The 27813-nt window shown below is 40.5% G+C and overlaps 2 protein-coding genes across 3 annotated transcripts in view; both read right to left on the bottom strand.

The window, feature by feature from the left end:
• Positions 1-27813, bottom strand: part of LOC149259863 (NAD(P)-binding Rossmann-fold superfamily protein) — a 330444-nt gene that overhangs the window by 31348 nt on the left and 271283 nt on the right. The gene's annotated exons all lie outside the window — the stretch shown is intronic.
• The window catches only part of LOC149259864 (uncharacterized), a 54120-nt gene that overhangs the window by 22916 nt on the left and 3391 nt on the right, over positions 1-27813 (bottom strand). The window lies entirely within an intron of this gene.

The raw sequence follows: 27813 nt of genomic DNA, 5'->3' as shown, positions 1-27813 counted from the left end.
CATCATCAAAAGACCACCAAGACTCTCATCAAGATATCTACAAAGCTATGAAACTGAAAGGACCTCAAAATAAAGATCTCATCATCTTGGAAAAGATTGAAGAAGTCTTGACCTACTCTACAAAAGAAGGCAGAGTAGATTGAAGGCGAGAAGGCATTGTCATCTTCAAGATTATAATCAAGCAAGGATCATTTCCTTATCCAAGAAGAAGATCATCCAAGGAAGCAACAAATCATCCCTATCAAAAGGAGCAACCTTTTCTATTAAGGAAAGGCTTTCTCACTTGAAAGAAGATCATCCAAGAAGAAGCCCTCATACATCTTCTTCAACCATCATCAAAGCAATCAAGGTGAATATTTCATCTTCACATGTCAAGTAAGTATCTTTTCATTCTATAATCAAATTTGGTTAAATGGCTTCGTGTTTGCAAGGAGATCTATAAATCGATTGGGTCATCAAGATTCCTTGCATAAAGAAGGAGGACAGACATATTCCTCTAAGTAGCTGAAGTCATTGAACATATCAAAAGGTCTCCTCTAAATTCATGGAAAGGGATACTTATGAAAGATCCCCTCATATAGCAATATTGGAGACATCAAAGAGATGTATATGATAAACTCATTCTCTGAAGGTGCAATGAAGAAGGTCACATGAAATTTGATCTACATGAAAGTAAAGGTATCAAAGGATGTAGGATATCTTCATAAGGTCTCATCTACAAGATCTAGGAAGGAAGATAACCATCATTGATCTATAATGCACTAACAGATAATCAAGGTAACAAATATCCATGGGATAAGAAAGTTACCTCATTTGACAACTTGTGGTCTCTATGCTAAATAGAAAAAGACAAGTTGTAGGAAAAAGTGTTGAAGGTTAAAGGACTCAAACATGTGCAGAAAAGAAAGAGAAGTTTGGTCCTCAAACAAGACAGATTAGTATAGCTAAGATTCAATGCTATGGAAAGATTATAGAAAGAAGCTCATATCACCAGAAAGATGGAGGGAGCTGAAGAAAAGGGCCAAAGAAAGAGGGAGTAATAGACCTCTACTATGATTGAGATGGTATCCCTCACAAAAGGGTCCTATCATAAGCTTTTGTTATAGATATGTATTATGACCATGATAATACGACGCATCGTGGAATCATGGAAGCATTAGAAACAAGAGCTCGTGACATCACCATGGGAATCATGAAGGACAAAATCCATCGCAGACAAACATGAAGGGTATAGCTCTTGGGAACCTCAGTGAACATCGATGGAAAGGAAGGAGTCATCCAGGACAAGGCTCATCATACATCAAGTCAAAAAGGAAACATTTGCCAAATGGGGATATACAAGATCCTCAAGATTCTCTGAAGGAATCCTCATCAGAGGGTTCACTAATCTAGAGAGGAAGCAAGTGTTTCATCAAGAAATCCAACTTATGGAATTCGTGGATGATGGTATGATGACGTGAGAAATGAAGCAGGTCAAGGGATTGAAGATTTTTTCAATCAAGGAAGTTGTTGGAAGAAGCCTAGATGACCTAAAGGTAAAATGAGATATGTATGCTTGTGTTTAATATTATAATGTCATGTCGTATGGTTGCAGGTAACATGGATCATTACTTCTATCTTGAGAAGCACGATCAAGAGAAAAAAGATCTCCTGTTCTAAAAGGATGCGAGAAGGCATAGGTCACACTAGATGAAATCAACATAATATGCCCTCATATGAAGTATGAGGTGGTTGACTACAATTAAGAAAATTTGATTGAAAGCCCCTAGGAATGGAATGTGTGAGGAAGGAAGAGATCATGAGATATGCAACCCTGATGAAAGCGATCAACATCCAAAAGACCAAGAAGACTTGACTAGGAAATCTCTCGGAAAGATATGAAGACTCTGATGGAAAAGATGAAGACCCTTGACAATGGATATCTTTGGGAGATGTGTCAACAAGTATTCAGGATGTTGATACCTACAAGAAGATGTCATGGTGAAGAGCCATCTTGAAAGGTAAAATTTGATTTAATGTTATGTTTGTGAAAATTTCTAACACGAAATTCTACTACAGTAACTAAGTTATTTCTCCTACTTATTTTCCACAATAAGTTATTTACAAAACCCTTCAGTAAACATTAAAATAAATTCTACTGTACTTATCACATAATAGCATAGAGAAAATAGCAGTGATATACAAGCACAAGAATCAATCAACTCAACACAGTTATTTTTGGACAATTGTCCCCAGAAAAACCCAATGTGGGAAAACTGGTGCAGCAGATGAGGGTTTATATATTAATCTTCAACAACAATCTCTTTACAAGGAACAACTCTACAAAATATTGAGATACTTCTCAAAGAAAACACCTGAGACAATTTTCCTTCTCACCTGGAGAAGTCTTGACACCCTGGAGACCCTCTATCCTCCTCTGCGTCACTCCTGCGTCAGCCTGCATGAGGAATGTGTCTGCAGTTGCACTGTCTCACTGACCTTCCCTCTGCCCTGTCTCTTAGATGCTCTACGTCACCTCTTCCTCAGTCCCTAACTGATGCTGATACCATCTTCTTCCTTCACCCTGCAACTCTCCCTCTGAAATCGAACTCCTTCTCCTTGAGAATCGATTTCCCTCAAGTTACTGAGTATTTGCCTGGTGTGTCTCCAAATGACTGTCAAGTCTTCTCTTATACTTTTCCTGTTGATGAATCAATGACCGAGATTAAGTTTCTAATCAACGGCTAAGAATAAAACAGACTTGATCCTAGTCTCTTAGAAGCTTCTCACCCATATCTTTATTAATACCCATTAATATTTTTACTTTCCTAAGTTTAGACTTAGGAACCCATTAAAAATATTAATTATTTTAATAGCTTCTCATCCGGGTGGAATTTCTCCAAACGATTTCCGGCTCTTGGAGATCTCATGTGTTCTAGCCCCTCCACAAAATTTCGGAGTAAGAGCACATCCAATGCTACCCAAAATCAACACTCCCTCTTAGCAAGGAACGTGCTCTAGCAATACTTTCCACTAGAAGCATCACACTGATCCACTGCATTGGTCCTTTGTGTTGTTGATGCTCAGCTGGCTGCCCCTCATCTACTGCGATGCTGCAACCTGTACTACTGCCATGACACTGCAACTCTCCCTGCTATATCTATATTGCAGCTCCATCTGAATATGCTGCATCATGTTGCCCACATCACTGCCACTGCTAACCGCTGCACTGCAACTCTCTATACTATCTACTTCTGCTACTTAAATGGACTCTTCACCATCCCCATCTTCTCTCTGAAATAAACAAACTTTGTTCTTCCTCGAGCCTTGGTGAGAATGTCTTCCACCTGTTCCTCTGTTGGGGTGTACCTCAACTGTACTGCCCCTCGTTGGACACAATCTCTAATAAAGTGACACCTGATATCAATGTGCTTCGACTGATCATGAAAGACTAGATTCTCAAAGAGCTTTATGCAACTTTGATTATCACAGAAAATACTAGTCGCTTCCATCTTTCTCCTGAAAAGATTCACATGCAATTTCCTAAGCCATATGGCTTCGCACGAAGCTGTGCTAGTTGCCATATATTCAGCTTCAACTGAGCTCAGAGCCACAGATTTATGTTTCCTACTACACCAAGAGGTCAGTCCCGATCCAATGTTGAAACAATACCCAATGGTACTTTTCCGATCTACTGAATTTCCAGTGCAATCTGCATCAATGAACCCACTCAGCTTGATGTCAATGCCTTGGGTGTACATTAGTCCATGCTCGATTTTTCCTTGTATATATCTGATAACATGCTTGGCTGCTGCCCAGTGCGCCCTCTTTGGTTCCACCATGAAATGACTGAGGGTGTTGATAGCGTAACAAATGTCTGGCCTGGTATTGACCAGATACATCAAGGACCCTATGAGCTGCCTATTACAAGGTGCAATCCACTTCTTTATCTTTGGATGCATCAATCTTCTTCCAGTTTGTGATCATTGGAGTAACCATAGGTCTACAGTGCTGCATTTTGAACCTTTTCAAAATATTTGTAGTGTATCTCCCTTTACCAAGGAAAATTCCACCCTTCTGCTGCCAAATGTCCAACCCCAGGAAATAATGCATCCGTCCCAAATCCTTCATGTTGAATTTTGTGGCTAGGTTCTCCTTGCAATCTTTGATGAGCCTAAATGAGCTTGTCAAAAAAAGATCATCCACATATAACACCAGGATTAGAGGCTCATTCTCTACAACCAAATAGTAGAGGTTAGGATCTAGGTCAGCATTGACGAATCCCATCTTCTGCAAGTAGCCATCAATTCGACAGTACCATGCTCTAGGTGCCTATTTAAGCCCATATTAGAGGCTCATTCTCTACAACCAGATAGTAGAGGTTAGGATCTGGGTCACCATTGACGAATCCCATCTTCTGCAAGTAACCATCAATTCAACCGTACCATGCTTTAGGTGCCTGTTTAAACCCATACAAGGCTTTCTTCAACCTGCATACATGAGATTTCTTCTCATGTGTCTCAAAACCCTCTGGTTGTTCAATGTATACTTCTTTTATCACCCCGTTCAAGAACGTCGTCTTGACATCCACCTGGTGAATTTCCCACCCCATCTGTGCTGCAAGGGATAAGTATACCTGGCTACTGGGGTGAAGGTTTCTTCGTAGTCTATCCCTTCCTTCTGAACATACCCCTTAGCCACAAACCTGGCTTTGTATTTTTCCACATTGCCATCTACAGCGTATTTGACTTTGTAGAGCCATCTCGAACCTACAACTGACCTGTCCTAAGGTCAGGGTACCACTCCCCAGACATAATTGACCATTATGGAACTGTATTCCTCCACCATAGCATCTACCCATACTTGATGCTGAACGATCTCCTAAAAGCTAGAGGGTTCTCCAACCTGAGCCACCAAGGCTTGGTATTTGTCTGGTTGTCTACACTCCCTTTTCTCATTCCTGGGCACACCGATAAAATCCTCTGCATTTCATCGTATCTGTCGAAGTTCCCGGTTTCTTTCTTCCACTGGTAGTGGGTATGTCTATCTACTCCTCCTCTTCCTGAGACTCCACCTGTTGTGATACCTATCGAGTTTTTCCTTTAGGAGAAATGTTGATGCTAATTTCTGCTGGTCGAAGTGGCTGGACCAATGGATCATCCTTTGACTGCTCTTCGGAAGGCATTTCTCGAGATTACCTGAAAGCTCTGTTCTCCATGAGCTTTACATCCCGTCAAATTACGATCTTCTTATTCCCAGAAGATATGCCTTAGCATTCTCACTATATCCCACAAGATATCCTTTCTCCGCAGTCTGATCCAATTTCTTCCTCTTTTCTTCAGGTATATGGCAATATACCAAACTCCCAAATATCCTGAAATGACTCACTTCAGGCTTCTTACCAGTGAATATACTCTCCAGAGTAATCTTACCTAATGCCCAGTGAGGAGTCTTGTTCTAGACATAAACAACCGTGTTGCATGCTTCTACCCATAGAAACTTGGGCATATCATGATCATACAACATTGCCCTGGCTGCTTCAACAATAGTCATGTTCTTCCTTTCTGCTACTACATTCTGTTCCAGATTATAGGGAGCTATCCACTCTCTTTTGATGCCTTCCCTTGCACAAAAATCAGGGAAGTCCTTGTCGATGTATTCTCCACCATTGCCTGAGCGCAATATCTTTATCCTTTCTCCTGTCAGATTCTCAACTAGAACCTTGAACTCTTTGAATCAACCAAAAACCTCATCTTTGGTTTTTAGAAAGTAGATCCAAGTCTTTCTAGAATGGTCATCAATGAAGGTGACGAAGTATTGGGCACAACTAAGAGCTTTTGTGGACATGGGTCTGCAGATATCTTAGTGTATCAATCCTAGAACACTCGTGGCCCTATTGTTACTTCTGGAAAATAACGCTTTGGCGTACTTGCCTAGTGCGCATCCTCTGCGTACATCATCTCGTTTGGTACTCAACTCTGGAACTCCTATTACAGTTCTTCCGAGAATTCTTAGAGCCCCATGGTGTAAGTGTCCCATCCTCCTGTGCCATTGTTCATTCAAATATTTTTCCCCACTGCTGCCTCTTAGTTCCATTGGAGATTCTAACTGTAATTTATACAGCCTGTTACTTCTGACTCCTATCTGGGCCTTCTTTTTCCAACTCGAGTGTTTGACATATACTTTCTCCTTAATGAAGAAAATGTCCTTATTTTGAAGCTGAGATACAGAGAGTAAGTTCATCCCAAATCCTGGCACATGTAGCACATTGGTTGCTCGAAGTCAATCCCTTGCTTCTATTTGAAAGACTACAGTACCTCTTCCTACGAGGGTACATTTTGACCTATTTCCCATGGTGATCTGGGAGTTCATCATTTCTTCCTGATAATTCGAAAAACATTCTCGTATTCATGTCATATGCCAGGAAGCTCCACTATCTATATACCAAACCTCAGAGGAGGCAGAACTCGCTAGGAAAGCGACTTCTTCTTCCAGTCTGGAAGCTAACATAGAATAATCATGATCTATGTTCTTTGTGCTCTCTTCTTTCTCTAGACATTTGCGTGAGTCCCTCTAAGTTGATGCCTTTGCATCATGCTCTTGACTCAACCGATTCTTTAATCATGTTGCCTGATCTCTGCTCTGATACCATGTGAAAATTTCTAACACGAAATTCTACTGCAATAACTGATTTATTTCTCCTACTTATTTTCCACAATGAGTTATTTACAAAACCCTTCAGTAAACATTAAAATAAATTCTATTACAGTTATCACATAATAGCATAGAGAATGTTGGCATTATGACACAGATTTGGCACTATGACACAGGTGTTGTCCTTGATGGCAACTCACTCAGATGACAGATCACAGTTCAGACTCACAGAATGAAGAAAGAGAGGTATACGCAGGTTCCCCATTGACCAAGCCACGTGTACACGCAGGTTCGCAGACCAAAAGGCGCGTATAGCATACACACGCACTTTCACGGAAGGAAAGGCGCGTACATGTTGGAAAACTTAGTTTTGATCCGTGGTATTTGGTCCATGGTATTTTGATCCATGGTATTGGTCCAAGGTATCTTGTCCGAAATGTTGACCCCAGGTATTTGGTCCAAGGTATTGGTTCTAAGTGGTTTTGGTCCATGGTATTAAGTAAGGCCTAAGACTATAAAAGGAGGAGAAGATCATTAGGCAAATGCACTCAAGTATTGAATATCTAATGAAGAGCACGATCTAAAATACAGGTTATTGGGTTATGGTGCACAACTAGATCTGAATCAAGGATGAACCTTAGCGCTTGATGAAGGATAAGATCTAATGATGGACCAAGATCTTAAGGCTTGAAGTGAAGTATCTTTGTGTGTCTTGATCTTTTATCTGAATAACTGGTGCATGTTGTAGACTATAAATATGATGATTTGGGTATAACTGAAGTCTGGAATTGTTGTAAAGATTAAATCATCATTTATAGATCTGTACGCAGGTTCACTTTAAAAAAGGTGCGTATACACGTTGGTTCTGCATATTAAAACAGCGTATACATCTTAAATTTGATTTGTACATCTGTACGCAGGTTCACCTTGAGAAAAGTGCGTATGCACGCAGGTTCAACACATTGAAGTAGCGTATATCTCATAAAATATGCTTTAGCTACTTTTGGTTGTTGTTACAGTGTTCTAGGTTCTGGTTACTGTTTTCTGGTTACTGTATTCTGGTTACAGCATTCTGAAAAGTGATTGATTGATTCAGTTGTGGTTGGTGCAAAGGAGATTGATTGATGCAGATGTATTTGATGTTTGAATGATGTTATTGATGGATCCAGTCTGAAAATTTATGAAACGTGGTCCTTGGAAGAAAAGAGAAGGTTATAAACTTTTGTAGGTTGGCACCTACGTACTAGTAAACATATCAGCTAGTACAAGAGCTAGGGGGTTGTAGCTCCCTTCCAGGAGAAGCTGGAGAATGAGAGAAGGTTGTAGCCTTCTGCAGGTAGAAGCCTGCGTACTGGTATAAGACTACACCAGTACAAAAATTGTAAAAAGAAGTTTCTTATTAAAAGAAGATAGAGACGATTGCAGCAGGTGGTTTTCACCCACATTGGGTTTCCACCTTATATCTTGTGTTCATGTGTGTGTGATTGTCTGTTCTATTTTACTGCACCTGGTTACTGTTTATATGGTTCTGATGCACTGATTAAAGATCAACATATGATAAATTAACTGAATCATAAGTTTGCAGGATATACGCTAGTTGCCTTAAATACAGTTGCGTATACACGCAAGTTCCATTAACTAAAGTAGCGTATATGAATCTGATTATGGAAATGAAATATTATTGACTTGCTAATACTGATTCACCCCCCACCTCTCAGTATTATTTCCAATAGAGAAAATAACAGTGATATACAAGCACAAGAATCAATTCACATCAACACAGTTATTTTTGGACAATTGTCCCCGAAAAAAGCCAATGTCAGATGAAGGTTTATATATTAATCTTCAGCAACAATCTCTTTACAAGGAACGACTCTACAGAATATTGAATTACTTCTAAGAGAAAACACCTGAGACAATTTTCCTTCTCTCCCGGAGAAGTTCCAACACCCTGGAGACCCTCTATCCTCCTCTACATCACTCTTGCATCAACCTGTGTGAGGACTGCGTCTCCAGCTGTGCTGTCTCACTGACCTTCCCTCTGCGTTGTTTCTCAGATGCTCCACGTCACCTCTTCCTCAGTCCCTGACTAATGTTGATACCCTCCTCTTCTTTCACCCTACAACTCTCCCTCTGAAATCGAACTCCTTCTCCTTGAGAATCGATTTCCCTCGGGTTACTGAGTATTTGCCCGGTATGTCTCCAAATGACTCTCAAGTCTTCTCTTATACTTTTCCTGCTGATAAATCAACGACCGAGATTAAGACTCTAATCAATGACTAAGATTAAAACAGACTTGATCTTCGTCTCTTAGAAGCTTCTCACCCGTATCTTTATTAATACCCATTAATATTTTTATTTTCCTAAGTTTAGACTTAGGAACCCATTAAGAATATTAAATATTTTAATAGCTTCTCATCCGGGTGGAATTTTTCCAAACGATTTTCGTCTCTTGGAGATCTCATGTGTTCTAACCCCTTCACAAAATTTCAGAGCTAGAGCACATCGGATGCTACCCAAAATCAACACTCCCTCTTAGCGAGGAATGTGCTCTAGCAATACTTCCCAATAGAAGCATCACACTGATCCACGACATCGGTCCTTTGCGTTGTTGATGCTCGGCCTGCTGCCCCTCATCTACTGCGCTGCTGCAACCTATACTGCTACCCATGACATTGCAATTGTTGCTGCTACATCTGCACTGCAGCTCCCTATGAATATGTTGCATCATGCTACCCATATCACTGCCACTACTAACTGTTGCACTGCAACCCCCTATACTATCCGCTTTTGCTACTAAAACGAATTCATCACCATCCCCATCTTCTCCTTGAAATAAACAAACTTTGTTCTTCCTAGAGCCTTGGTGAGAATGTCTGCCACCTGTTCTCCTGTTGGGGTGTACCTCAACTGTATTGCCCCTCGTTGGACACAGTCTCTGATAAAGTGACACCTGATATCAATGTGCTTCGACCAATCATGAAAGATTGGATTCTCAGAGAGCTTTATGTAACTCTGATTATCACACAAAATACTGGTCACTTCCATCTTTCTCCTGAATAGATTCACAAGCAATTTCCTAAGCCATATGGCTTCGCACGACGCTATGCTAGCTGCCATATATTCAGTTTCAGTTGAGCTCAGAGCCACGAATGTCTATTTCCTACTACACCCAGGAGGTCATTCCCGATCCAATGTTGAAACAGTACCCAGTGGTACTTTTCCAAACTACTGAACTTCCAAGCCCAATCTGCGTCAGTGAACCCACTCAGCTTGATGTCATTGCCTTGGGTGTACATTAGTCCATGCTCAATTGTTCCTCGTATATATCTGAGAACATGCTTGGCTGTTGCCCACTGCGCCCTCTTTGGTTCCACCATGAACTGACTGAGGGTGTTGACAACATAACAAATGTATAGCCTAGTATTGACCAGATACATCAGGGACCCTATGAGCTGCCTGTGGGGTCAACTTCTTTATCTTCGGATGTATCAATCTTCTTCCAGTTGGTGATCATTGGAGTAGCCATATGTCTACAGTCCTGCATTCTGAACCTTTTCAAAATCTTTGTATCATATCCCCCTTGTCCAAGGAAAATTCCACCCTTCAACCGCCAAACTTCCAACCCCATGAAATAATGCATCCATCCCAAATCCTTCATGTCGAATTTTGTGGCTAGGTTCTCCTTGCAATCTTTGATGAGCCTGGAGGAGCCTGTCACAAAAAGATCATCCACATATAACACAAGGATTAGAGGCTCATTCTCTACAACCAGATAGTAGAGGTTAGGATCTGAGTCACTCTTAACGAATCCCATCTTCTACAAGTAGCCATCAATTTGACCGTACCATGCTCTAGGTGCCTGTTTAAGCCCATACAATGCTTTCTTCAACCTCCATACATGAGATTGCTTCTCATGTGTCTCAAAACCCTCTGGTCGTTCGATGTATACTTCTTCTTCTATCACCCCATTCAAGAATGGCGCCTTGACATCCATCTAGTGAATCTCCCACCCCATCTGTGCTGCAAGGGATATCATGGATCTAATAGAAGTATACCTGGCTACTGGGGTGAAGGTTTCTTCGTAGTCTATCCCTTCCTTCTGAGCATACCCCTTAGCCACAAACCTAGCTTTGTATTTTTCCACACTACCATCTGCAGCATATTTGACTTAGTAGAGCCATCTCAAACCTACCACTGACCTGTGCTAAGGCCTAGGGACCACTTCCCAGACATCATTGACCATTATGGAACTGTATTCCTCCACCATAACATCTACGCATACTTGATGTTCAACGGCCTGCTAAAAACTAGAGGGTTCTCCAACCTGAGCCACCAAGGCTTGGTATCTGTATGGCTGTTTACGCTCCCCTTTCTCATTCCTGGGCACACCAACGAAATCCTCTGCATCTCGTAGTATCTCCCAGTTCATTCTTCCACTAGTAGTGGGTATGTCTATTTGCTCCTCCTCTTCCTGAGACTCCACCAGTTGTGATACCTATGGATTTTTTCCTTTAGGAGAAATGTTGATGTTAATTTCTGTTGGTCAAAGTGGCTGGACCAATGGAACATCCTTTAACTGCTCTTCGGAAGGCATTTCTCGGTATTTCCTGAAAGCTTTGTCCTCTATGAACTTTACATCCCGTTGAATTACAATATTCCTATTCCCCGAAAGATAGACTCTATATGCCTTCGCATTCTCGCTATATCCCACAAGATATCCTTTCTCCGCAGTCTGATCCAATTTCTTCCTCTTCTCTTTGGGTATATGGCAATATGCCAAACTCCCAAATATCCTAAAATGACTCACTTCGGGCTTCTTACCAGTGAAGACACTCTCCGGAGTAATCTTACCTAATGCCCTGTGAAGAGTCTTGTTCCAGACATAAACGACCATGTTGCATGCTTTTTCCCATAGAAACTTGGGCATATCCTGATCATACAACATTGCCCTGGCTGCTTCAACAATAGTCATGTTCTTCCTTTCTGCTACTCCATTCTGCTCCGAATTATAGGGAGTTGTCCACTCTCTTCTGATGCCTTCCCTTGCGCAAAAATTAGTGAAGTCCTTGTCAATGTATTCTCCACCATTGTCTGAGTGCAATATCTTTATCCTCATTCCTGACAAATTCTCAACTAGAGCCTTGAACTCTTTGAATTGACCAAAAACCTCATCCTTGGTTTTTAGAACGTAGATCCACGTCTTTATGTAATGGTCATCAATGAAGGTGACGAAGTATTTGGCTACACTAAGAGCTTTTGTGGACATGTGTCTGCAAATATCTGAGTGTATCATTCCTAGAACACTCGTAGCCCTGTTGTTAGTTTTGGAAAATGCCGCTTTGGTGTACTTTCCTAGTGCGCATCCTCTGCATACATCATCTCGTTTGGTACTCAACTTTGGAACTCCTGTTACAGTTCTTCCGAGAATTCTTAGAGCCCCATGGTGTAAGTGTCTCATCCTCCTGTGCCATTGTTCATTCAAATCCTTTTCCCCACTGCTACCTCTCAATGCCATTGGAGATTCTGGCTATAATTTATACAACCTGTTACTTATGACTCCTATCTAGACCTTCTTTTTCCAACTCGGGTGTTTGACATATACTTTCTCCTTAATGAAGAAAACGTCATAGCCCTTGTTTTGAAGCTGAGATATAGAGAGTAAGTTCATCCCCAATCCTGGCACATGTAGCACATTGGTTGTTCAAAGTCGATCCCTTGCTTCTTATTTGAAAGACTACAGTACCTCTTCCTACACGGGTACATTTTGACTTATTTCCCATGGTGACTTGGAAGTTCATCCTTTCTTCCTGATAATTCAAAAAACATTCTCGTATTCCTGTAATATGCCAGGAAGCTACACTATCTATATACCAAACCTCAGAGGAGGCAGAACTCGCTAGGCAAGCGACTTCTTCTTCCAGTCTGGAAGCTAACATAGAATAATCATGATCCATGTTCTTCGTGCTCTCTTCTTTCTCTGGAGATCTGCATGAGTCCCTCTGAGTTGATGCCCCAACATCATGCTCCTGACTCATAGCAGATTCTTTAATCTTGTTGCCCGATCTCTGCTCTGATACCATGTGAAAATTTCTAACACGAAATTCTACTGCAATAACTAATTTATTTCTCCTACTTATTTTCCACAATAAGTTATTTACAAAACCCTTCAGTAAACAGTAAAATAAAATTCTATCGTGGTTATCACATAATAGCATAGACAAAATAACAGTGATATACAAGCACAAGAATGAATCACATCAACACAGTTATTTTTGGACAATTGTCCCCAAAAAACCCAATGCGGGAAAACCAGTGCAGCAGATGAAGGTTTATATATTAATCTTCAGCAACAATCTCTTTACAAGGAACGACTCTACAGAATATTGAATTACTTCTGAGAGAAAACACTTGAGGCAATTTTCCTCCTCTCCCGGAGAAGTTTCAACACCCTAGAGACCCTCTATCCTTCTCTGTGTCACTCTTGCATCGGCCTACGTGAGGAATGTGTCTCCAGTTGCACTATCTCATTGACCTTCCCTCTGCACCGTCTCTCAGATGCTCTGTGTCACCTCTTCCTCAGTCCCTAACTGATGTTGATACCATCCTCTTCCTTCACCCTGCAACTCTCCCTCTGAAATCGAACTCCTTCTCCTTGAGAATCGATTTCCTCGGGTTACTGAGTATTTGGTTGGTGTGTCTCGAAATGACTGTCAAGTCTTCTCATATACTTTTCCTGTTGATGAATCAACAACTGAGATTAAGTCTCTAATCAATGGCTAAGATTAAAACAGACTTGATCCTCGTCTCTTAGAAGCTTCTCACCCATATCTTTATTATTACCCATTAATATTTTTATTTTCCTAAGTTTAGACTTACGAACCCATTAAAAATATTAATTATTTTGATAGCTTCTCATCCGGGTAGAATTTCTCCAAATGATTTTTGGGTCTTAGAGATCTCATGTGTTCTAGCCCCTACACAAAATTTCGGAGCTAGAGCACATCCGATGCTACCCAAAATAACCAGTGTTTTGATTTCTTGAATAATATCTGGATGAGTTCATGCAGGGCTACTGGCACAAGAGTTGTAAGTACAAGTACAACTAGCATTCATGTGGTGGATGGAAATTCCTGAAAGAAACATGATGAAGTAGAAGTAGCCATATAACGAAGGTTCCAAATATGTATCAAGAAGGCCACTTTCGATGAAGAAAGGAATGACATGTCAAACCAAGAAGGAAAGTGATGGATGGCTAATGCCCTACAAGGAAGAAGCTCAATTGGATTTCATGACATTAAGGAAAGAAATTGATCAAGCAGTTGAAGGAGCCACGAAGAAGAAGTTGCTGATGAAAAGGAGAGTCCCTAGTTAAAAGAGAGCTCTTACAAGTCCCTAATTGAGAGGGAGCTTGGGCAAGTTCCTGGTCAGAAGGAACTTGTGTACATTCCTTTACAGGAATGGGAATATCTTCCCTAGTTGAGAGGAAGAGATAGACACAACATTCTTATCTTCATTTGGGAAGAAAGAATGGAGGATTGGGTAATCATCTGGCATCTGAAGCTCTTTGAGGATGTGTAGGGCATCCAAGATAAGAGTAGACAAGAGGACTGATATTCTTTGAGTGCTGGGAACCCAAGATATGAATAGTCCTAGAAGGTCATACTCAGTGAACACCTAGGTGGGTATGTACCTTGAGAGAAAATGATGAAGGTGTCTATAGTCATTGGTCTCGCCAACACAAGATAAGAACAGTCCTAGAAGGTCATACTCAGTGAACACCCGGGTGGGTATGTACCTTGAGAGACAACGATGAAGGTGTCTATAATCATTGGTCTCGCCAACATTGTGCTCTGATCTGATGACAAATAGAGCTCTCAGTAAAGGCCTTATTGTGGAAACAATGTTGGTTACTATGATGCTATACAAATGGGTTACCAATCTGATTCTTCTTATGAGAAATTCTTCAAATTGAGAATGACCAAGTACCATCATGAATACCTCCCTAGTTAAGAGGGATTGTTGAAGAAAGTGTAACTAGGTTCGGTCTTCATGACATTGTAATTATGATTTTTAAGAAAATGAATTTATCATTATGCCTTGCTACATGGGTTTCATGAGCAAGAGGTTTATTTTATAGAGGACTCCCATTGAGAGCCTTAGGATTTATTATTAAAGAGTCAAAGTCATGAAGAGCTCTTCTTGAACATTTATGTAATGTATATGAGTCAACCTAGAGTCCAGATCAGCTCTCCAAGACAAGCACAATCCTCTTGAAGAAGGCAGCAAGCTAAATGATGAAGAGATTAGTCATGTCGGCCTCAAAATATATATAACTGTCAAGTCGGCTTATAAAAGGTGACACATCGGTTCAGTGGACATGTCCACTCAAATACAAGGACAAACAACTATACAAAGGAGCATGTACCCTCATAGTTTCACAGTGACATCTTCGCATTCCTCTCTGAAATCTCGGTTAAGTGTTACAGGAATCTCAGATGGAGACATTAGTACAATATTTCGGTTGGAGAAAGGGTCTATGGTTCTCAGATGAATATTATAGAAGTATACACTCTCGGCAAAAGTATTAGAGTGATGTATGCACAACATGACAATGACAAGGATGATCTCAGTGAAAAGAACATAGTCATATACTCGGTGAAGTTCTCAATGCAGTCATAGTCCTGGTAACAAGGATGATCACAGTCTCAACATAGAGAAAGGATCTCAACATACATCAAGGTGTCGTCATAGTCATGAAAGATTATAATGAAGACTTCGGTGCAGCAATTACATTATGGAAACCTCATCTACATGATGATGATCTCAGTGAGCAATAATGAACTAAGAAAAGACGGAGATATTGTGTAGAAGTGATACTCTCATGAATATCTCAATGAAGGAAGCATGAATGATGATCATGGTGAAGCATTAATGATGATAATGATCTCAACAGCAAGAAGAGGATTGATATCTTGGCCTTGGAGTGGTCTAGTAGGTCAAGGGTCACGGTCTTGGTATTCGTCAATTGATATCTCTATAAGAAGAATTTTGTGTGGGTTTTCCTCTCCAAGAGGGAGAGATTTTGGCCCTGGCAGAAAGCCAACATCGTGTGTTCTTGTCTCTTTGTTTTGGTAGCTATTTGATGAACTAAGAAGACACTCTAATAATAATAAGTGAAGATTGTGCCAAGAAGTAAAGTTAAAATACCTCACAAATAGTTATCATGCAAGAAGAATCACATTAACTACATTAGCCCTAGATTCTTCAACGTGACCAAGGGAGAATTGAGCACTCAACAAAGGGAATTCAGCAAGGGTGATTATAGAAAGGGGGATTTGAGCGAGGACAATGTCAGCAAGAGAGGATTTTGGATTAATAGGGTCCTACAACCATACTATTTCTATTTAGTGGTGTTTTGGACAGCTAAAGCCATAGTTTTTGGTTGTTTATAGTGTTTTCCCCAGCTACAGTGATAGTTTTTTGCTGCTTTGTGGTGTTTTTAGACAGTTACAACCATCCTTGTTGCTAAGTTACTGGCTTTCTTGTGTCTTTGGACAACTATAGTCATCCTCCTTGTTGTTGTCTTTTGGTGCTTTAGGAACTACATCCATAGTTTTTCATTGTTTTGTGGTGTTCTTGGACAACTATAGTCATCATTGCATTCTATTTTGTGGGGTTTTTTGAGCAGCTTCAGCTACAACAAACTCCTCATGGTCAGAAGATAAAACTTTTTAGATTATTTAGCTTTTATATTTTCTAAGAATGTATTTCAGATTTCTAAGGGTTTTGATGGCCCTTAAGAAAATATAAGTGTTATTTCTTTTTTTTTCATTTTGTTTATTGCAAATTTGTTTTTGTATCTTTTTTGGAGCAACACGGCTTTTGGTCAAGTTGTTGTTGTGTTAAATTATGGTATGTTCTATGCTTAGAGCATTTTACTTCAATTCTTCTTATTAGACCAGTGTCAATTCTCAGTATAGTAATCACATTAACATATAAGTAAAATGCTGATAGAACATAAAGAAAATCGACAAAAAACAAGCCAAGACAAGAGACACAAGATGTGACGGCTAGCCAAGGGCAAACCCAAATGCGGGGAAACCCTTTGATCAATTCTTCTATATTCTTCAATAATTCAGCAGAAAGAGAGAGAGAGAGAGATAGTAAAATATCACAAATCTGTGATTTATAACAGCAACAGCATAAATCAAATCAGCAAGGTCAAAGCTGGTCAAACAGCTCACCAATGACCTTAAGATATCCTAGGAGAACTCGGCCTCCAACAGCAAGTATGTGCAGCCCAAAACAGTCCAAGTAAGAGGGACAAATCAGCAATGAAAGCTACAGCAACCTACAGCCAGCCCTAACCAGTCAACGTTGTCCCAAATCAGCCCTCCAAAAGTCAATGCAGCACTTTGTCTAGCCTAGGAGAGGCTGCCCATGTAAAGCCGCAGTCCAAGAGGGTAAGATGCTGGTCAAAGAAGACCTAAATCACCCAAAATAGATGGTTGGACCCTCCTGCGTCCTCACTACCCTAATCTGCGTCCTCACAATGATGCCCTAGAAATCTGTGTCCTTCTTCCAAGTTGCCCAAGAGATCTGCGTCCTCCTTCCTTGTGTATACCCAAAAGACAAGGAAGAGATGAGAGGATGAGAGTGAGTGAAATGAGACACAATGTCTCCTCCTCTTATATGCAACGTTGAGGTCATTTGGCAGTGTGCAACACAACTTAACTTGCTGGCCAACCTTGACAAATTGTCAAGAAATACAAATAAATTCATATCTCCATGAATACATGTCGGAATCAGATGATTGTTAGATCAATCCTACACCTCTCGATGAGAGGAATCCAAGAAAAATATCAGCTGCCATAAATAAGATGACCCACATGGAGTTTGGCCCTAGTTGCCAATTTTAACACTCCCTCTCAACTAGGGAGAACTCCATCTGCTAATCCATCTGTCTGTCGATACCATCTTTGCCATCAAATGCACTGCCTTGCACTGCTCGGCTCTTCTCTGCTGAACTATGAAGAAGAAGAAATGATTGAGAATGTATCATACCATCCTATACTGACCAAAAGTCAGTCCCAAATAAAAGAGAGTGCCCAATAGTGCTCTTACTGACCCGAAGTCAATCCCAATGAAGAGAGTGTGTCATACCACTCTCACTAATCCCAGATCAGTTCCAAAAGAGAGTGAGTTATATCAGTCTTACTGACCCGAAGTCAGTTCGAATTGATCCATGATCAATGTCATCCTAGCATAGGGAGTACGGTAGATACACAATGCATCCATCGGTACTACTATGGTCCCTATCCTCATTTCCCTACTCATTGGCCAGATGAGAGGTACTTCCCATGAGTCCCAGACTGCATGGGTAGGATGTCTTAGCAACAGAAGGATGAACCACTCATCCTGCCTACATGTGGCCACGGGGTATCACAGGGGAAGGCTAAACCATTCACCCTGTACACAACGCACCACTAGGGGAGGGTGAGTCACCCTATGGTCGCTTGTCGCTCCAAGAAGTACCCCAAGCCCCCCAGAGCTCCCAGAGCTCAATGTATGCATCACATAGGACCCTCATAAGAGGGTCTCTCAACGACTCATAGTCGTTCTCGGAAAGTCAAGAATTTGACCTTTCCTAGGGGCTTCGTCAAAATATCGGAAACCTACTCATATGTCCCAATACGATGGAGCCTTATTGCTCCTTACTGTACCATATTCTAGATAAAGTGGTACCTGATATCGATGTGTTTGGAGCGATCATGCAATGCAGGATTCTCTAATAAACGAATCACACTCTGGTTGTCGCATAGGATCATGGTAGTATCCAGCGTATGTCGAAATAGCTCACTGAAGAGCTTCCTCAACCAGACAGCCTCACAGGAGGCCATACTCACAGCAATGTACTCTGCCTTAGCAGTACTCAAAGCCACCGACTTCTGCTTCCTACTCATCCAAGAGATCGAGCCAGAACCCAAAGAGAAACAGCACCCAGAAGTGCTCTTTCGGTCCACCACACTGCCTGCCAATCAGCATCGGAATATTCATGTAGCCTCACATCTCCGACAGTGTATCTCAACCCATGAGTGATTGTGCCCCGAAGATATCTCAGAAGATTCTTGGCACCAATCCAATGTGAGTGATGAGGCTCAACCATATATTGGCTCAACGTGTTGACTGCAAAACATATATCCGAACGGGAGTTCACCAAGAACATCAATGCTCCTATGAGTTGACGATACTCAAAAGCATTTCCCAAAGCAGGTCTAACAGCACTACCGCATAACTTCTTGAAGTTAAGCTCCATCGGGGTAGTCACGGGCTTGTAGTCCACCATACCGAATCTCTCCAATATCTTCACCACGTATTTTCCTTGAGATAGGAAAATCTCTCCTGGCTTCTGCCAGACCTCCAGCCCTAGGAAATAATGCATCAGTCCTAGGTCCTTCATCTCAAATTCGGAAGCCAACTCCCTCTTACATTTGTGAATGAGAGGGTCTACACCTGTCAAGAAGAGGTCGTCAACATACAACACCAGTATGAGAGGCTTATCATCCTCAACCTTAAAGTAAAGGTTTGGATCGGCTTCACTCCTAGTGAATCCCAGCTTCATCAAGTAGTTATCGATCCTCTCATACCAAGCTCAGGGTGCTTGCTTCAGCCCATAGAGAGCTTTCTTCAACCTGCATATGTGAGATTCCCGATTATGAATCTCAAACCCCTCGGGTTGTTCCACATAGACTTCCTCTTTAATTGAACCATGCAAGAACGCGGTCTTGACATCCATTTGATGTAGCTTCCATCCTTGCGAACATGCAAGGGCTATGATCAAGCGGATGGTGGTGTATCGGGCAACAAGTGCAAATATCTCATCATAATCTACACCTTCCTTTTGAGAGAAGTCTCGAGCAACAAAGCAAGCCTTATATTTTTCAGCACTCCCATCAGCGCCATGCTTTATTTTGTAAAGCCACTTCGAGGTGACAACTATTTTGTCCTAGGGTCTGGGGACTACATCCCGGACATCATTTTTCATGATGGACTCGTATTCCTCATTCATAGCATCCTTCCATACTTGATGCTTCACGGCTTCTTCAAACGATGAAGGCTCATTTTGAATGATGGTGCTCATAATGGTCAAGTATCCCTGATACCTAGTCGGCTTCTTACTTTCACAGAAAGTCCCTCTGGGTGCAATATGTCTTTCAGCATCATTAAGTGTCCCCTGAAGCGATGAGGGCCTCTTCCTAGAAGAGGAAGGCTCTTGCGGAGGGGGATCAATAGGATCCATAGGTTCTTCCACATCGAGCATCGTCTCATCTTCCTTTTCATCCGGCTTCCTAGTGTCAACTTCTTTAGTTTTCCTTAGAATAGGAAGATTGTCAACCTTGCTAAGAGCCATATCTTCATCAAAGGTGACATCATGACTAATCTCGACTTCCCTTTGACCAGCCACATAGATTCTATAGCCCTTAGAATTTTTGCTATAGCCCACGAAGATTTCCTTCTTTCCAAATGCACCCAATTTTCTCCTTTTCTCTTTCGTCACATGAAAATATATGGGACTTCCAAAAATTCTAAAATGAGGGACATCAGGTTTCTTACCAGTGAACATCTCTTCGAGAGTCTTGGAATCCAATGCTTGATGAAGACATCGGTTTTGAACATATATGGCGGTATTCACATCTTCGGCCCATAGAAACTTCGGAAGCCTTTGATCATGGACCATGGCACGAACAACTTCTACAATCGTAAGATTCTTCCTTTCTGCCACACCATTCTACTTAGGAGTGTATGGTGCTCTGGTCTCCCTCTTAATGCTAGCCTCTTTGCAAAAGTCATGGAACTCATTGGATTCATACTCAGTCCCATTATCAGTTCCTTAAGATCTTGATCCTCTTCTCGGTTTGATGCTCGATCAAGGCTTTGAAGTGACAAAACCAGGAGAACACTTCATCCTTCTTTTTCAAGAAGTATATCCAAGTCTTGCGAGAATAGTCATCTGTAAAAGTGAGATAATATAAATATCCTCCTCAAGAGTTCACAAGCATCATACCAAATATGTCGGAGTGAACCAACTGCAAAATGTCGGAGTTCTTGCTATGGCTTGAAGGGAATGGTCCTCTTTTGAGCTTTCCTTTGGCACATCCCGGACATACACCTTCATGCTCTATTTTGAACTCGAGCATCCCTGTCACCATTTGTCTCACATCGGGTAGAGCCTTATAATGAAGGTGGGCAAACCTCCGGTGCCATAGTTCAGACTGGAGAGATGTGTCGCAAGACATGACTCCCAACAGACTTCCTCCAACTTGATATAAAGAGTCAACTCGAAACCCAAGAGTGAAAGCATCTTTAAAATTCTTTTTCCACACACGTACCTTGCCATCGATGAAGGCCACCTTGTAGCCTTTGTCTTCCATTGCCGAAATGGACACCAGGTTCTTCTTGAGATCAGGTACATATAGGACTTCTTACAAATGAATTTTGTTACCCTGATTTAATTTGAGAGTAATATTCCCTACACCCTTTATGGGATAGGTGGAATTGTCTCCAAGAATAATCTCCAAGTTTGTCTCCTTCTTTATCAGATTAGAGAGAGCTTCCTTGTAACCAGTGAAGTGCCTTGAGGCACCACTATCAATAAGCCAATTGCCCAACGAGTCTGGAGGAGAGGTAGCGGAGAGGATCGATATCAGATAATATTCATCTTGCTTATTGTTAACAAAATTTGATTCATACCTGGAGCTCCTTGCTTTCTTGGAGGGTTGACCACTTACTTGATTTTTGGCATTCCTCTTTCCTTTGCCATTGAACCTTCCATTCCTTTGATTGTGGTTGGAGTTGCCCCGGGAGTGATTTTGATCATCGTCATGAGATGTTTCCTTCCTATTTGGACACTCCCTCGCATAGTGGTCAAATTTATTGCAAGCAAAGAAACGTCCCTTTATTCCACCCTTCGATCCGGCCTTTCCTTTGAATTTAGACCCAAAATTATTTCTCCTTTTAGCTTGAGAGGAGAAAGCAGTAGGGTTGTCTTTGCTTGACGGCATTTCTTGCTCCACCATCCCTGTCTCTTCTTGAATGCATCTTGCCATCAATTCCTCAAATCTCGAAATTCAATCGTTGTTGAGAAGAGTGGTTCTAAATACATACCATTCAGATGGGAGCCCTCCAAGAGTAGTGATAGTTAGTTCCCTGTCACCAATGACTTCTCCAATCAATAGGAGATCATTCTTGATCCCAGTGATCCTTAAGAAATAGGATTGAATATCCTCGTCCTTGCCCTTCTTAATATCCTTCAGCTTATTTTTTAGGAACAAAACTTGATTTGTATCACTAACTTTAAACAAGCTTACTAGTCTATTGTAGATCTCCTTGGAGGTGTTCAACTCGGAAACATAGGCCACCAGATGCTTGTCAATAGAGTCCCGGATGATCTTCTTCGCTTTGACTTCACCCTTAGTGTACTTGTTCCTTGTAGCAGCCAGTGCATTTGATGGAGGCTCCGTAATTCTGCCTCTCACATAATCCAACACTTCCTGCTCTTCCAATGTCAGATCAAGAGACATCTTCCATCCGTGATAGTCAGACTTCTCACGAAGCTTGTCTTCGGCGGGGAAGTGTGATGAGGAACCCATGAAGCCTTTTGACTTTTTCCAATTGTCTTCGGTGATTGCTCTTGCTCTTGCTCTTGCTTGGGCTTTGTCTTCACCTCGGCTCTGATACCATGTTAAATTATGGTATGTTCTATGCTTAGAACAATTTACTTCATTTCTTCTTATTAGCTCAATGTCAGTTCTCAGTATAGAAATCACATTAACATATCAGTAAAGCACTGATAGAACATAAATAAAATCGACAAAAGACAAGCCAAGACAAGAGACACAAGATGTGGCAGCTAGCCAAGGACAAACCCCAATGCGAGGAAACCCTTTGATCAATTCTTCTATATTCTTCAATAATTCAGCAGAGAGAGAGAGATAATACAATATCACAAATCCGTGATTTATAACAGCAACAACATAAATCAAATCAGCAAAGTCAAAGTTGATCAAATAGCTCACCAATGACCTTAAAATATCCTAGGAGAACTCGGTCTCCAACAGCAAGTATGTGCAGCCCAAAACAGTTCAAGTAAGAGGGGAAAATCAGCAATGAAAGCTACAGCAACCTGCAGCCAGCCCTAACCAGTCAACATTGTCCCAAATCAACCCTCCAAAAGTCAATGCAACACTTCGTCTAGCCTAGGAGAGGTTGCCCATGTAAAGCCGCAGTCAAAGAGGGTAAGACGTTGGTCAAAGCAGCCCTAAATCACCCCAAACAAATGGTTGTACCCTCCTGCGTCCTCGCTGCCCTAATCTGCGTCCTCACAATGATGCCCTAGAGATCTGCATCCTTCTTCAAAGCTGCCCAAGAGATCTGCGTCCTCCTTCCTTGTGTATACCCAAGAGACAAGGAAGAGATGAGAGGATGAGAGTGAGTGAAATGAGACACAATGTCTCCTCCTTTTATATGCAACGTTGAGGTTAGTTGGGGGTGTGCAACACAACTTAACTTGCTGGCCGACCTTGACAAATTGTCAAGAAATACAAATAAATTCATATCTCCATGAATACATGTCGGAATTGGATGATCGTTAGATCAATCCTACACCTCTCAACGAGAGGAATCCAAGAAAAATATCAGCTGCTATAAATAAGATGAACCACATGGAGTTTGGCCCTAGTTGCCAATTTTAACATGTTGTTATAGGGGCCAAGTGCAACACAAGGACTAACTTCTATCCTCTTTGGAAGAATGTAACAAAGGTTTCCAAGATGAGAGGTGGTGGTGCATAGGAATGGATATGCAACCTATGTCAAAGACCTTAAAAGGGCTCTTAACCAAGATTGTGGGCATATTTTTTGCAAGAAAAAAGAAAGGGTGTGGATGTTTACCCAAAGACAATTGACCTAAAAGAAAGGAGGAAGTATGAGATTGAGCAAGAAGAGGTTGATTGACTTAAGAAAAGACATGATCAACCTTCCAATGCTACTCATCAGGCTCCAAACATTAAGCCAATGATTGTGTTTGACGCAAGGAAGACGAGAGCAACTCAACAACAACATGAACAACCAACATCAAAAATTGCTAGGAGCCCATCAATTCAAGAGAGTAGACTAGCTAAAATGATCAGTGCTCAAGGGAGAGGGGAAGCTTATTCAAGAGTGGCAAGGGCCATCTATGTTTGTGGTATCCCTTTCAATATAGTTCGATCTCCTTATTCGCAAAACCTGGTAAGAGAAATTTGTGAAAAAAGTCTGGAATCCTACTGCGGTAATTGATATTATCTCTTCTATTTGTTAAATAAATTAAACAAATTATTTGCAGTTTCTTATGGAAAATATTGAAATAAATACACTACAACCTTCACAAATTAAACATTGAGGAAAAATTAGAGAAATGCTATCACACATATAAGCATATTAACACAATTATTTTTGGACAATCATCCCCGGAAAACCCAGATGTGGGAAAAACGGTGCAGCAGATGAGGGTTTCTTTATTATTCTTCAACAGTAATTCATGTACAAAATATCAGACAACAAAAATAGAGAAAGAAACACTAAGAGAAATTTAGTATTAAATTTCCCACTCCTCACAGCAATTCTCTAACCCCGAAACAGCCCCTCTACCCTTACGCTAGTCTCACTGTGTCATCCTCTACGTAGTTCCATGATGAATAGTGTTCTCTCTCATGCTGACCCTTCTAGAATTTATCCTGCACTCTCCGAATACTGTTGATGCCCTCTCTCTCTCTCCCTTGCCAGTCACCCTCTGGATCTATCTTCTCTTGCTGAACTTCAGCCACTGAGAAAATCGATCTACCTGGGCAACTGAGTATCTGCACTGGTGTATTCTCCATCTACCCATCGACTTCTTATAATCTTCTGTTGGAGCACCAACGACCAAGATTAAAACGTAATAGATGGCCCAGATTAATTCCCTGTCGATTCGTGTGAGTTTCTAGATGATTCTCACCACATCTCAATTAATATTGATTAATTAACCATATTCCCTAAGTTTAGACTTACGAAATAATTAAAAAAGTGGTTAATAATCTAATTGAGACACTTCTAGGTGGAATTTCCAGAAATAATTTATGGGTTTTGGAGAACTCATTCATTCTAGCCTCTCCACAAAGTTTCATGGCTAGAACACATTTGATGCTACAAAAACTAACAAAATTAACAAAGCTCCTCAAGGGTACAAGGGGCCTAACTATGAAAAGATCTGAACTGAACAACTCAAAAAGGAGAAAGACTCAAAGGATCTTGATGATGGTTTGGCAACCTATTCGTGTTTCATGGGGTAGCTTTGGCATTAGCGTTATCTCAGATGGATGGATAGATACTAGGTGTTGTCGCACAGATTGACACGACAACGCTCAGACCGGGGGCTGTCACTCTGATCCCCGATCCCTCCGTTTAAGCCTGTCTCCCGCGGCTAAGGGGGGTAGACCCTACGAGGTGAAGGAGACCAACTGTCAACCAGTTGGTTTGGGAGACAAGAAATGCTGAAATGATTTTATTAATTTGGTGAACCAGTGCCTTATGAGATTGGTGCCTGAATGATTACTTTCTGGATGATATAAGAACATGAATCATAAACAGCAATCATTTATCATCAAAAATCAGAACAATGCTTTAGATATTCAGTAAAAACCACAAAGTTCCTCAAATAACGATATCTGGCAACTAAAAGAAATAAATGCTGATGCAATTAAAGACCACAAATTGTTAACCAGACAATCATTCAATATGCAGATAGAACATCCATTCCACATTTATATATGTAAGTCTCAGAATCGAAATAGCTGGATTTTGTCACAAAGAAGATTTAAAAAAAAAAAATTATTATTTTATTATTTTATATATATATATATATATATATATATATATATATATATATATATATATATTAAAAAATCTAAAACTTAAGACCTAAAACATTAACTAAATAAAAACTACGACAATCTAAACTATGAAAATTTAAAACTATATGAAAATTTAAATAAAATAAACTCTAAACTAAACTAAAGGAAATCTATTTAAAATCGAATTACAAAAAATTAAAATCATAACCATAACTAAACTAAGGACTAAAGAAAAAAAAAATCTAAACGAAACTAAATCACAACAACTACAAACTATACGTTATTTTAAATCTAAACTAACCTACGCTACAGGATTCACTGCTTTAAGGAATAAATCAAAACAAAAATTCGATGAACCCAAAACAACGACTGCAGACGCGTCCAAAACCTGGAACGAGAACTTAAATGAAACGCGGCCTCAGGCCCAACCCAAAAACGCAGTCACAATATCAATAAGCGGGAGTAAACGGATATCAGAAGCAGCCAGAAACGAAATGCAGGAAGTCGACAAACAAAAAATGCCCAGAATTAGCGAAGTCGTGCCCTGGCTCGAAAAAGAAAAAGGGAAATCGAAAGTGCATTTAATTCAATGAGGAAAAGCCATAACGGTGATCACGTATCAAACAGCCTGACTCATATACAAAACGACAGCAGGCAAAAGATATTATGGCGCAAAACTCAGCACGTGAAAATGGTTTGCGTGACAGGGTTTTCCGAAGGCGAGATCGAGGGTTTCCAAAATACGCACTTAGCTCAAATACGAGATACAGCTCGATCAAAACAAGAGAAAACGATTTAGCTGTTAGCGTTCATACATGAAGTTTTGACAGCTTTCATAAATCGATAAACCTTACCCTGAAGCCGTTGTTTGCTTTTGGACAGGATTTCGATGGTTAATCAAGAGAAATTCGGCGGCAATTGCAAACCCAAGAAGATTTTGCCAAACTAAAATGTGATCCCGACAGTAAAAGGAAAAAATTTGATTCAGTTGTCATTATGCGTAAGTTCTGGAAAATACGGGCTGAGAAAATCTCAATGAATAGATCATTTCACTCAGAGATACACCTGTTCTTAGTGAAGGTCAAAAAAAATGCTTAGGATTTTTACCTGGCCCGGCGGATGATTTGCAAATACCTGAGATCTTGAAGCTTTCGTACTGAATAAAGATACGCAGATGCTCCCTCTCTTAGCTGACAAAAATCCACGTAGCTGAACTGCAAGCTCTCACAGGTTCATGGCAACCTGAGAAGGAAAAGATCACTGAAAACCCTAATTAAACCTATATGAGCAAAACCCCAAAACAGCGGCTTAATCTACAAATTTCTGGCCCCTCTTCAGCCAGATTTACCCATAATAACAGAAATATTTTCAGAATATCAAAAACTTGAACTTTGCTGTGAACAGAAAGAAAATCTCTCAATGTAAAATACGAAATAAACTTTAGATGATTAACCCAGGGCCAAAATCAGCTGTGCTCTGCAAAGAAAAGCCTGTGGGAGTCGGCTGGTTCAGCCTAGAACTTCCCCAAACGCCCACCAATATTCTTTACTAAAAGGTTTTCCTGCACATCTCAAGCAACCATCAGCAAAGAGAGAGAGAATGCTGCTAGATCTCAGGAAATAATGGAGATACCTGCCATTATTTCAGAAACCCTAGCAACACTCAACCCTAGCAAGTGAACAAGATACCTGTGCTCACAGTACTCTAAAAAGCAAGCTATGATTGATGGCTGAAAACTGAAATATGCAGAAAATTAAAGATCTCACAGCAATTCCAGAGAGTAACACCAGCACAATTTGGACCCCAAAGTCTTCTTTTATTAACCAGAAATCAGATTACAAGAGCGCTTTTTTCAGTACAGACTCACAGATCAGATAAACCTTGAAATGACCCCCTAAGACCCTATATAAAGGAAATGATCCCAACGGCTAGTTTGAGTGATCCATGTTGAAGTGATCTCAACCGTCGATGAGGATTAAGACATCTCTTAATCTCATCCGTTGATTTTATTAAAAAATGATATTTTGCATGCATTCACAAAAATATTATTATTTTATTATTTAGGGTTTTTGCTTTATTTTATGAACTTTTTATTATTTTTTATTTATTTCATTTTTTTTTTTTTTTTTTTTTAATTTTTTTAATTTTTATTTATTTTATTATTTTAGTATTTCATTTATTTTCTTAAATGGATCATTCGAACTAAGCCGTTGGAAACATCACCTAGGACCTAGGACTTAAGACTCATG

The sequence above is a fragment of the Pinus tabuliformis genome, chromosome 6 (assembly GCF_031772625.1).
Source record: "Pinus tabuliformis cultivar Carrire ecotype Pingquan chromosome 6, CPIR1, whole genome shotgun sequence".
Taxonomy (NCBI): Eukaryota; Viridiplantae; Streptophyta; class Pinopsida; order Pinales; family Pinaceae; genus Pinus; species Pinus tabuliformis.
The sequence above is the reverse complement of the archived record's forward strand: the minus strand, read 5'-3'. Positions and strand labels throughout refer to the sequence as shown.